The following is a 12,301-nucleotide window of genomic DNA, read 5'->3' as shown; positions in this document are numbered from 1 at the left end:
TTTCTCTGTTTATTTCTCTGTTTATTACCCTCCTCTCACCTACCAACATCCATTCTTTTAGAATATCAATGAAATGCGTTGATGTCCCCATGCATACCCCCACCCTCCCACTCTGTCAGACAGTTAAAGTAATGCTTTGATGTTTCTCTCATATATACTATCTGCTACCTCATTTGCTTATTTCCGATCTGAGGAAGAAGGGCAACCTTCGAAAGCTAATCAAGAAATGTATTAAGTTATGTCCAATAAAAAAGGTATCATCTTATTTTCTTTTCCATGTTTTATTTTGTTTGATTTCTATTGATAACCTTTAAGAGTGGACTAACATGGCTACCACACACGGCTCTTAGGTAGAAATCTCAAATCCAGATCCTCTAGGGTAGCGTTTTCTGAAATGCTACTCGTTCCATTGCAGGGCCCAAGAGACAGTTAGAGCTCTGGAGTCTCAATGCGTGGATGAGATGATGGTGCAGGGAGGGAGGGTTTTAGATGTGTTAGGAACTGGGCAACATTTTGGGGAAAGGGGAGCCTATTTCGAAAGGATGGGCTCCACCTTAATCAGGGTGGGACCCGGCTGCTGGCATCGGCATTTAAAAAGGAGATAGAGCAGCTTTTAAAATAGAAACGGGGGGAAGGCCGACAGTCGCTCAAAAGCGCATGGTTCGGGATAAGGTATTTTTCAAAGATTTCACCAAAACAGGGAAGATAGGGTATCCTGATAGCAAGGTTGCAAAAGAGACCGTAGTAGATCAGGTGTCATAGAAACATAGAAACATGATGGCAGATAAAGGCCATATGACCCATCCAGTCTGCCCATCCTCTGTAACCCCTAATTCTTCCTGTTCCTTAGCGATTCTGCATGCTTATCCCATGCCTTTTAAAATTCTGGAACAGTCCTCGATTCCACCACCTCCCCTGGGAGGCTATTCCACTCCTCCACCACCCTTTCTGTGAAATAATACTTAGGTTACTCCTAAGCCTATTCCCTCTTAACTTTGTCATATGCCCCCTCATGCCAGAGCTCTCCTTCATTTGAAAAAGGCTCTCTTCCTGTACATAAATGCCCTTGAGATATTTAAACGTTTCTATCATGTCTCCTCTCTCCCTCCTCTCTTCCAGCTTATACATGTTGAGGTTCATAAGCCTGTCCTTAAATAAAAATCAGACAAAAGATTGCAAATTAATACTGTCAAGTACTAAGCATGATGTAAATAGGAACAACAAGCATACTTTCAAATGTCTATATGCGAATGCCAGGAGCCTAAGAAATAAGATGGGAGAGTTAGAATATATTGCACTAAATGAAAAATTAGATATAATAGGCATCTCTGAGACCTGGTGGAAGGAGGATAACCAGTGGGACACTGTCATACCAGGGTACAAATTATATCGTAGTGATAAGGTGGATCGAATTGGTGGAGGGGTAGCATTGTATGTTAAGGAAGGCCTTGAATCAAATAGATTGAAAATTCTGCAGGAAACAAAACACTTCTTGGAATCATTGTGGATTGAAATTCCATGTGTAAAGGGGAAAAAGATTGTGATAGGAGTGTACTACCACCCACCTGGCCAGGATGAACAGACGGATGCAGAAATGTTAAAGGAAATTAGGGATGCAAACAAATCTGGCAACAAAATAATAATGGGTGATTTCAATTACCCCAATATTGACTGGGTAAATGTAACATCGGGGCACGCTAGGGAGGTAAAATTCCTTGATGAAATCAAGGACAGCTTTATGGAGCAGCTGGTACAGGAGCCGACGAGAGAAGGAAAAATTCTAGACTTAGTCCTTAGTGGAGCGCATGATCTGGTGCGAGAGGTAATGGTGCTGGGGCCGCTTGATAACAGTGATCATAATATGATCGGATTTGATATTAGCTTTGAAGTAAGTATACATCCTGTAAGCCCAGGCCAAATATATTCCGCATATTAAAAAAGGAGGACGGAAGACCAAACGACTGTCGGCATGGTTAAAAAGTGAGGTGAAGGAAGCTATTAGAGCTAAAAGAAAATCCTTTAGAAAATGGAAGAAGGAACAGAATGAAAATAATAAGAAACAGCATAAGGAATGTCAAGTCAAATGCGAAGCGCTGATAAGGAAGGTTAAGAGGAACTTCGAAAAAAAGATTGCGTTGGAGGCAAAAACACATAGTAAAATTTTTTTTTAGGTATATTAAAAGCAGGAAGCCAGCAAAAGAATCAGTTGGACCGCTAGATGACGGCGGAGTAAGAGGGGCGATCAGGGAAAACAAAGCCGTAGCGGAGAGATTAAATGAATTTTTGCTTTGGTCTTCACCGTGGAAGATTTGGGTGGGATACCGGTGCCAGAAATGGTATTCGAAGCTGACGAGTCGGAGAAACTTAATGAATTCTCTGTAAACCTGGAAGATGTAATGGGGCAGTTCTACAAACTGAAGAGTAGCAAATCTCCTGGACCGGATGGTATTCATCCCAGAGTACTGATAGAATTGAAAAATGAGCTTGTGGAGCTATTGTTAGTAATATGTAATTTATCCTTAAAATCGAGCGTGGTACCGGAAGATTGGAGGGTGGCCAATGTAACGCCGATTTTTTAAAAAGGTTCAAGAGGAGATCCGGAAAATTATAGACCAGTGAGTCTGACGTCGGTGCCGGGCAAAATGGTAGAGACTATTATAAAGAACAAAATTACAGAGCATATTCAAAAGCATGGATTAACGAGAGAAAGTCGACATGGATTTAGTGATGGGAAACCTTGCCTCACCAATCTACTACATTTCTTTGAAGGGGTAAACAAACGGTTGATATTGTGTATCTGGATTTTCAGAAGGCGTTTGACAAAGTACCTCATGAAAGACTCCAGAGGAAATTGGAGAGTCATGGGATAGGAGGTAGTGTTCTATTGTGGATTAAAAACTGGTTAAAAGATAGAAAACAGAGAGTGGGGTTAAATGGTCAGTATTCTCAATGGAGAAGGGTAGTTAGTGGAGTTCCCCAGGGGGCTGTGCTGGGACAGCTGCTTTTTAACATATTTATAAATGGCTTAGAGATGGTAGTAAGTAGTGAGGTAATTAAATTTGCTGATGACACAAAGTTATTCAAAGTCGTTAAATCGCGGGAGGATTGTGAAAAATTACAAGAGGACCTTGCGAGACTGGGAGACTGGGTGTCTAAATGGCAAATGACGTTTAATGTGAGCAAGTGCAAAGTGATGCATGTGGGAAAGAGGAACCAGAATTATAGCTACGCCATGCAAGGTTCCACGTTAGGAGTCACAGACCAAGGAAGAGATCTAGGTGTCATCGTTGATGATACGTAGAATCCTTCTGCTCAGTGTGCTGCTGCTGCTAAGAAAGCAAATAGAATGTTAGGTATTATTAGGAAAGGAATGAAAAACAAAAATGAGGAAGTTATAATGCCTTTGTATCGCTCCATGGTGCCACTGCATCTCGAATATTGTGTTCAATTCTGGTTGCCGCATCTCAAAAAAGATATAGTGGAATTAGAAAAGATACAGAGAAGGGTGACGAAAATGATAAAGGGGATGGGACAACTTCCCTATGAGAAAAGGCTGAAGCGGCTAGGGTTCTTCAGCTTGGAGAAAAGGCAGCTGAGGGGAGATATGATAGAGGTCTATACAATAATGAGTGGAGTTGAATGGGTAGATGTGAAGCGTCTGTTAATGCTTTCCAAAAATACTAGGAGTAGGGGGCATGCGTTGAAACTACAATGTTGTAAATTTAAAACGAATCGGAGAAAATGTTTCTTCACTCAACGTGTAATTAAACTCTGGAACTCGTTGCCAGAGAATGTGGTAAAGGCGGTTAACTTAGCAGAGTTTAAAAAAGGTTTGGACGGCTTCCTAAAAGAAAAGTCCATAGACCATTATTAAATGGACTTGGGAAAATCCACTATTTCTGGGATTAGCAGTATAAAATGTTTTGTACTTTTTTTGGGATGTTGCCAGGTATTTGTGACCTGGATTGGCCACTGTTGGAAACAGGATGCTGGGCTTGATGGATCTTTGGTCTTTCCCAGTTTGGCAATACTTATGTACTTACTAGTAAAAAAGCCCCGTTTCTGATGCAAATGAAACGGGGGCTAGCAAGGTTTTCTTCTGTGTGCATGTGGGAGTGTGTGTGTCCCTGCCCTCTGCCCTCTCTCCCCTCCCCCCTCTGAGTCCTTCACTGTTACAGTGTGTGCATATGGAAGTGTGTGTGTCCCTGCCCTCTGCCCTCTCTCCCCTCCCCCCTCTGAGTCCTTCACTGTTACAGAGAGAGAGATTTGATTTCGTGCTTTGCTGTGTTTTCCTTCACTGACTGACTGTGTTACAGAGAGGGCGGGGCAGACACTCATCGGGAAACCGGATATCTCTCCCCCTTCACACTTCCGGCTGGAGGCTTCATAGAATATTGGTGGTGCCTTTTATATAGAGAGATAAGGGAGTGTTGCTACTTCCCCCACTGTTCCGTTCCCTTTTGTTTGGCCCTAAACAGTTCCACGCCAGTGCATCTTCCTGATTGCACCCTCCACCTCAGCCAGGCTGCCACCACTGCTGCTGCTTCTCCTCCAGAGTCCAGCAGTAGTGGTGACGCCAGCAAACAGTCATCGATGACTGATCACTGGGTATGAACTTGACCCCACAGCTGCCGATCTGACATCACTTCCATTTCAAGAACAGAGCTGACAGCCTCAGTTAAGCGCAGGCCCCACGATTATCCTGTACTGACTAGCATTTTAAAATTGTTTTTGCTGCTAGTTTGGAGCAGCAGCATTGGGGAGAGAGCCGGGGAGATGCTGGATTTAGGAGAGGGAGGCTCAGGCTGGATGAAAGAGGAGGGGGTAGATGCTGGATGGAAGGGAGAGAGAGGGAAGACAGTGGACGGAAGGGAGGGAGAGGGAAGACAGTGGCTCTAAGGGGCAGAGAGAGAGAGAGAGAGAGGACAGTGGATGAAAGGGGCAGAGAAAGAGGTCAGAGCTGGATGGATGGAAGAGAGAGGGCAGACACTGGATGGAAGCGAGAGAAAGAGGGCAGCAGGTACCATATGGAAGGGGAGGGAGAGGGCAGACAGTAGATGGAAGGAGGAGAAAATATTCTGTGACAGGGGGCTGGGAGGGGAGGGAAAGCTGGATAAGAGATTGGCCCAACGTAGGGGGTGGGACAGGGGGCCAGGACAGGTGGGAGGTGGGGCATAAGTGGTGCAAAAACAAAAGTTGGTCCAGGGTGCCACAAGCTCTTGAGTAGGCCCTGAATGTGATCTTTGAGCAGGGTTTAGACAATGTGGTTTTTCGGTGGTGGAGGATGCAGGGTATCGTGCAGTTGGAACATCTGTTACATGCTGATAGTACTCTTATGTCTTATGCTGAGTTGCAACAGTAGTTTTGTTTCCAGTTGGCGGACTGCTTTGCCTATCGCCATCTGGTTAGCTATTTTCAAAGTTTACCTTCTGTTAGTCTGACGTTTCAACTTGCCTCGATACTGCGCGCATTTCTGGAGGGGGGAATGCAGTTGGACAAGTGTCTTATTTTGTGGTTTCATAAGCAGTTAAGTAAACAATTGACTATTCCTTCTTGCAGGAGGCCCGGTCGAAGGATTTTGGTTGCCCTTTGGGGTGTTCTATCTTCCTTTGTTTATCTCCATCCCAAGAATAGTGCATCAAGCTGAACTTTGGGAATGCCTTTATCGGGTGCTTCATCATGCTTACTTTTCTCAGAGAAGAACTTATCACGCAGGATGTATTAACACTCCCTGATGTTTGAAATGTAATCTCCCAGATATCACATTTTCTCATTTCCTGTGGCTTTTTGGTTGACTCTCCAAACCTATTTGTGGCGCCTCCTTGGCACTCTCTTCCCCTGTCCTTAGAGGGTGTTCTATTGACCAAACTTTTCCTCCTGGGTTTGAGTTCCAAATGAGAAGGTTATTTTTTTAGGGGGGGGGGGGGGGAGCCTACACTAGCTCAAAAATGTATTTTAAATCATTGCATGCAGAACTCCCTACCCACATTGTGGTATTGGCATAACAAACTCTATGCTTCGATGCTTTGGGAATCCTACGAGGGTTGCCAGCATCCTAAGCACCAGGGAGACTTTTTCTCCATTTGTATCCCCTATCTCCATTCACTTTAACCAGCTGCTCGTAGTTGAGTGCTTAACTTTTTCGGGACCACCTAAGCACTACCTTGTAGAGGATGGTAGGGAAGGGACGGTTCTGGGTGGGGAGGGTTTGAGGTGCAAGAGTTTAGACCTTAAACCTTTTGTGATTTCATTTTTCAGGGTTAGTATTAGGGGCATAGATTGATAACAAGCTCCATAGAGCCCAACTTCCCTTGTATAATAATGTAATGGCCACCTGACTCCTGAAGTATTTTAGAGGCCACAGATGTACGTGCTTACTAATTAGAATGGTTACTCCTGCTTTCTTTGAGCCTAAGGAGCAACAAAAGCATTGACCCACCCATGCTTGCTTCAGTTTCTGATGTTCTAAATCATTAAGTAGGCCTTTTACAAAGGCATGCTAGCGTTTGTAGCATGTGCTAAACGCTAGAGATGCCCATATATTCCTATGGGCATCTCTAGCATATAGCGTGCGCTAAATACACTACCACACCTTTGTAAAAGACCCCTTAAGTGTTGTTTCTTCAAGCAAGCAACATCATGTTTGTCTACACAATGCCTGCAAGATTTTTGTTCTTTTAACTGGAGAATTTCTTCCCTAGACATTCCAAGAAACAAATCTCATAGTTTTGCTAATAGAGAAAAAGAAAAACTGAATACAAATTCCAGTAACTAAACAAATAAAGGAAATAGCTCCAGGGTGCCCAGCCCTCACTCTAGAGACCTTGATGTCTTAGAGTCACTTCCACCTGGTCTAGAGAGCCCAAATAAAAACCCAGATTGCTGAGCCCCCCACCCCATAAATGTCCCACATATCCCTACCTCCCAGTCCCCACTGCCTCCCCTCTCTCCTCTTGCCCAATAAAACCACTACTCAAGTCATATTCCCATTCACTCATCACTGTGATATTAGCATCGAGCTCCCCACGCAACACTCCACCCCCCATCAAATCCCCAATATTCAATGCATGCTTCACCATTCCAATTCACTGCTCAATAGTGCTCAATAGAACAATCAAAGCAAATAAACACTGTCTCCAAAGGCCAAGCCATAATATGACCAACAGGGTGATTGAGCATATGTTGAGCGCTATGAATCAGAAGAAAACACTGGAGATAACATAGCCAATTTTCGATAGAGAAACGTTCAGAGGAGCAAGTGAGCTAAGACTCTCAAGAGTCACCTTGGTGATCAGGGAACTGCTTTGCTTCTTCATTGGTGGAGAAAAAGACAGAGCCTTCGTACTGCACCCACAGCCACTCAGAGAATTGTGATGTGAAACATGCATTCCAAGCTGCAAGAGTCTTGCACACAGCAGCAGTCCCATGACGCAATGTGATGACCTAGGCGGAGTAATCTTGGAAAAGAAGAACTTGAGCATTGTTAAATTTCAACTCCTCCTTCTGGCTATTGTTCTGTAGTATTAGCTCTTTATGGGCAATGTTCAAAATTTTTACAATAGCAACTCGAGGTTTAAATGCTCCCTTCACTTTTTACCCACATGATGTGCATGCTTGATCCTCAAGGGGGGACAATAGCAAATCAAGCAACAGCTCTGCAACAACCTGGCTGTTAAAATCAGCAACTGCTTGAGTGAGAGATTGCACATTGTCATGTATGGAGTCAATAGTGTGGGGCCTAGGCTCTAGGGCTCGAACCACCACTTCAGTAAGCTTATGTATAAGCTCCTCACTCACCACCTTTGGATTCTTCGGTCAAGTCCACCATCTTAGGATCGCTCGTGGTTGAAGGCCTGGATTTTTCATTATCTTTCTTTACAGATTTAGCACCCATGGCGTCCCCAGACTTAGAGATGTATTTGTCAATAGACACCTCAGACACACCTAAGGCAAGTGTCTTGAGTATGTTTTGCAGATTTTAGACCGATGGGGTAGGATACTCTGTGAGGAGTCTCAGGAGCTAGGAGAAAATGGTATCTTCCATAGCGTCCCACAGATCAATCCAGAGACGAGTGGGTTGTGTCCCTCTACCAGCAGGTGGAGATAAGAGAGAACTTCAGAGTTTACTATATATAGACACGTGCAGCCATCTTACTCTCAGTATTCTCTCTATCTCAGCAGGTGGATGGACACATCCTGTGCAGCTCTCTGGATTGAATTTGCTCCTAGCCTGTTCCCTCGGGTTTAGTTGAGCGCTTTGAAATTTGCTCCTAGCCTGTTCCCTCAGGTTTTGTTGAACGCTTTGAAATCTGCTCCTCGCCTGTTCACTCAGGTTTTGTTGAGCGCTTTGAAATCTGCTCCTCGCCTGTTCCCTCAGGGTTTTGTTGAGCTAGGGGTTCGTGGCCAGATTGTACCCGGTGGGCCAGGTTCCTCCCCTGCCCCTGCGCTGCTTCCATGCTGTGGTGATAACTTGTCTCTGAGTTATGGCTTCCCTGGCACTCCTGTCTTTAAAAAAAACAAAACACAAAAACGGGTTGCACAGCCGAATGAAGTAGCAGAGATGGTGATAGCTCTGTGGGGATACAGCAATGGTTGGTATTTCCTCCCTTGGGCTCATTTTCTCCTTTCTGTGAGGTAAGAGTGTTTTTTACTTCTTTTATTGCAGAGAACTGTGCTCGGAGCTTGGGCCTCGCGTGGTTCTGGGGGAGATTGCGAGTTTCTAGGGACCTTTCAGGTTTTAACAAGCGAGGGTGATGCTCTCCGCTAGAATGTTTAGTCCACTGTATTGGTTTTGGCGGGCTTTTCGCCGTAGCGGACGCCATCTTGTGCAGGGCTTTTGGCCTTCGCACTTTTCAGATGATTCTGTTTCCCGGATGTTATCGGAGTCACAGCGGGGAAGTGCTATGAGTGGTAGGATTTGGTCGTCGACTGCCTGGGGAGAAGGGAGCGTGTGTGTTAAACCGCTCGCCTCTCTGTTTGTTTTTCTGACGCAGAGTTCTTCAGTGTTTAGCGGGGACAGCCTGGGGGCGGCTCCTCGTTTCTTTGGTGCGTTTTCCCGGGTCTCGGTTTTTGAGACTGTGGCAGCAGGAGAGAGTTATATGCTTCCTGCTATTGTTGATGAAGGTTTTTGCCTTATCTATGATTTCTTGGTTTCCTTGGGGCTGTACATGTTGCTAGCCCTTCTTGCGGGGGCCCTTTTGTCTCTAATTTATGCTGAGTGGCGTCTGGGTCTTTATGGGGGTTTATTTTTTTCATGGAGCAGGCAGACAATAAATCCGGTAGTCCAGTCTGCTGTCTAGTGCAGTGTCAATACAAGTTTCATGTGCCTAGCTGCTTTATTTTTTCTGTTTACCATGCTGCTGGAAGGCCTGTTCTTTTTTCACTGCAGTTCTTTATTTTCTGCAGGTTTCCATGGTAATGGTGCCTTTAGAGGCAGAGTGTCTGTTTTCCTCAGCTTTGCTGTCTGGACCGGTTCAGCACAACCTCAGTAGACTTTATAATTTTACATGTGTTTCCTGGCTTCCTTCAGCACAGGCTCTGGGTGTTTGAGAATGAGTCTTAGATTCTCTAGTCCTTGGTTATTTCCCTTCTGGCTATGTGGGCTCTTCTGTTTCAGGCAGCTGGATTTTTCCGCCAGCTGCTTTCTAGGTCTCTGGTGCGTGCTAGCTTCCTTCGTCACCATCCTTAGGGGTGGGTTGAAAGGCTGCACAAGGGACCTGTCGGTCTGTGTGTCATTGTGTCTGTATTCATTGGCTAACAAGTGGCTTTGGTTTCTTCCCATTCTGAGGTATTGGGTCTTATCCTATTTGGAGGACTCAGGAGCTGCTCCTGTCTACTGTGGTCTCCCTTGTTGACGGACAGCGTGTTCGGTTGGCGACTTCAGGGGATGCTAGTGGTGCAGGAGAGCGGATAGATTTGATCCATCTGGGCCTTGTTGCAGCTGAAATTGTCGGTTTCCAGTGGAAGCCGTAGGGCCTTTTTCTGGCGGAGACTGTCGGGTGTTGTGCCGGCTGAGGCGGCCGGTCTTTGTCAGTCTGAGGCTGTTGAGGATTCTTCAGACTGAGGCTGTCGAGCCTTGCTCCAGATGTGGATGGAGGGCCTTGCTCAGACTCAGGCCGTTGGGCCTTGCTCAGGCCACTGGGCTTTACCCCAGCTGAGGCCATTGGGCCTGGCTCCGGCTGAGGCCGTCGGGCCTGGCGCCGGCTGGGGTTCCGGCTGAGGCCGTCGGGCTTTGCTCTGGCGGAGGCCGTCGGGCCTTGCTCCTGCTGCGGCAGTAGGTTTTTGCTACGGCTCAGGCTGTTAAGCTTTACTCTGGCGCAGATCATCAACCATTGATCAGGCTCAGGCTGTCAAGTCTCTATTGGGGGCAGGCCATCGAGCCTCTCCTTTGATCTAACCGTTGAGCCTTGCTCCGGCTCAGTTTTTCCGATGAGGGAACTTATTTTCAGGGAAAACTGAGCACGGTACATGGTTTAGACCGTGGCTCGTTGCTCTGGCTCCAGCCGTCAAGTTTTGCTGACTTTGCTCTGGCTCTGGCCGTCGGGCTTTGTTCCAGCTCAGGCCGTTGAGCTTTGCTCTGGCTGAGGCCGTAGAGCTTTCTTGGCCTTGCTCAGGCTCTCGAGCTTTGTTCTGGCTATGGCTGTCGAGCTTTGCTCCAACTCAGGCCGTCAACCTGGCTCTGGCTCAGGCCGTCGAGCTTTGCTCCAACTCAGGCCGTCGAGCTTCTCTCCGCTTTAGGCCATTGAATCTGGCCTTAACTCCGGACGTCGAGCCTGAGTTCGGCTCAGGCCGCCGAGTCTCGTTTCGGATCAGGCCGTCGAGCCTTGCTTCAGCTGAAGCAATTCATATTATCCCGGCTCAGGCCGGCGACCTTGCTTCGGCTGAAGCAATTCATATTATCCCGGCTCAGGCCGGCGTCCTTGCTCCGGCTTCGACCGATGAACGGGCTCAGGCTGTTAAGATTTCTTCGGCCCAGGGCCTGGCTACAACTCAGGCTGTCAGGTCGGCCTACGGATCTCAACGTCGAGCTTTGCTCTGATTGGAACGTCGAGCCTTGCTCGGATCAGACTGGCGAGCCTGGCTTCAGCTAACGCAGTTGTCCTGGCTCTGGCTCAGGCCGTCCAGCTTGGTCTGCTTGAGGTAAGATCATCTAAGGGAGCGCTTGCGAAGTTTCTTTCATTTTCGCTTTCGGCGTCTAATTCTGGTCTTGAGTCCTTCTGGGATCGGTACCTTTGCGATTTGGAGGTCTTCTCCTGTCAGTTCGAACTGAAGGGGTCTCTCGCTGGCTGCGTGTAGGCTGTAGGCTCGGTCTATGTTTCTTGACTGTCAGTCTTTTACGGCTGCTGGGCAGTTCCCTTTCAGGAGTCGGGTCTTTGGTGCTCCTGGCATTTGCTGGTGAAGCCCCTGCTATTTTTTTCTCTTTTTTAACAGTATTTTTCTCCTTGACATAGGGAGGTTCTGATCTGCTTGGCTTCTGTCCATTAGCTGGTTTTAATCACTTTCCTTTTAGAGGCCGGCTTCATTTTGCGTTTTGGCCTGGCAAGTTGTTTCTTCCTTTCTGCCTTGTGGCTGTGTGTTGCTTCCTTTAATTTGAGGAGGTTAGTTCAGTGTTACTTTCATATTCCTCTGGAGCTTGGGATAAACGCCAAGTCTCACCTGGCAGTGCCTTTATGGCTATTTTCCGGATCTCCATCTGTGTCCTTTGTTCTATGTTGAGCACAGCACAGCTTCCTTGTGGCATGTTGAGCTTGGCTCTTTTCATGCAGGTTGAGCACAGCTTCTTTCCTACATGTTGACCATAGCTTTGTTGCTGCATGTTGAGTTTTCCGCCGTTGCGGCATCTTGAGCATGGTTGCTTTGGGGCATGTTGAGCAGTTTCTCTATGTTCTTTGCGGTAAGTTGTACACAGTTCCTTGGCCACATGTTGGGCACCGTTCTATTGATACAGGTTGGGATCGACTCTATTGTTCTCTGTTGAGCACGGCACCAGCGTGTTCCGTTGAACACATCTCCATTTCTGTAGGTTGGGCGCGGATCCTGTGCTGGATGTTTAGCGCGACTTCATTCTGGGAAGCGGAGCGCGGCTCCATCCCTGTACGCAACTTCTTTGCGGTAGGTTGATCGCAGCCCCTCGCTGCATTTGTGCGCTGTTCCATCGCTGCTTTTCAGCGCAGTTCTTTCGGCATGTTGAATTCTGCTCTATCGCTGCAAGTTGAGCGCAGCTTTCTTTTCCTGGACACTCGCACCGTCCCTCAGGCGGCTTGGCTTCTGGATTCCTTTCTGGGCACAGGTATACAGTTTT

At 46.7% G+C, this 12,301-nt stretch overlaps 1 protein-coding gene across 1 annotated transcript in view; it reads left to right on the top strand.

Moving 5' to 3' along the window:
• The window catches only part of PPP2R5A (protein phosphatase 2 regulatory subunit B'alpha), a 346,604-nt gene that overhangs the window by 157,683 nt on the left and 176,620 nt on the right, over window positions 1-12,301 (top strand). The gene's annotated exons all lie outside the window — the stretch shown is intronic.

The sequence above is a fragment of the Microcaecilia unicolor genome, chromosome 3 (assembly GCF_901765095.1).
Source record: "Microcaecilia unicolor chromosome 3, aMicUni1.1, whole genome shotgun sequence".
NCBI lineage: Eukaryota > Metazoa > Chordata > Amphibia > Gymnophiona > Siphonopidae > Microcaecilia > Microcaecilia unicolor.
The sequence above is the reverse complement of the archived record's forward strand: the minus strand, read 5'-3'. Positions and strand labels throughout refer to the sequence as shown.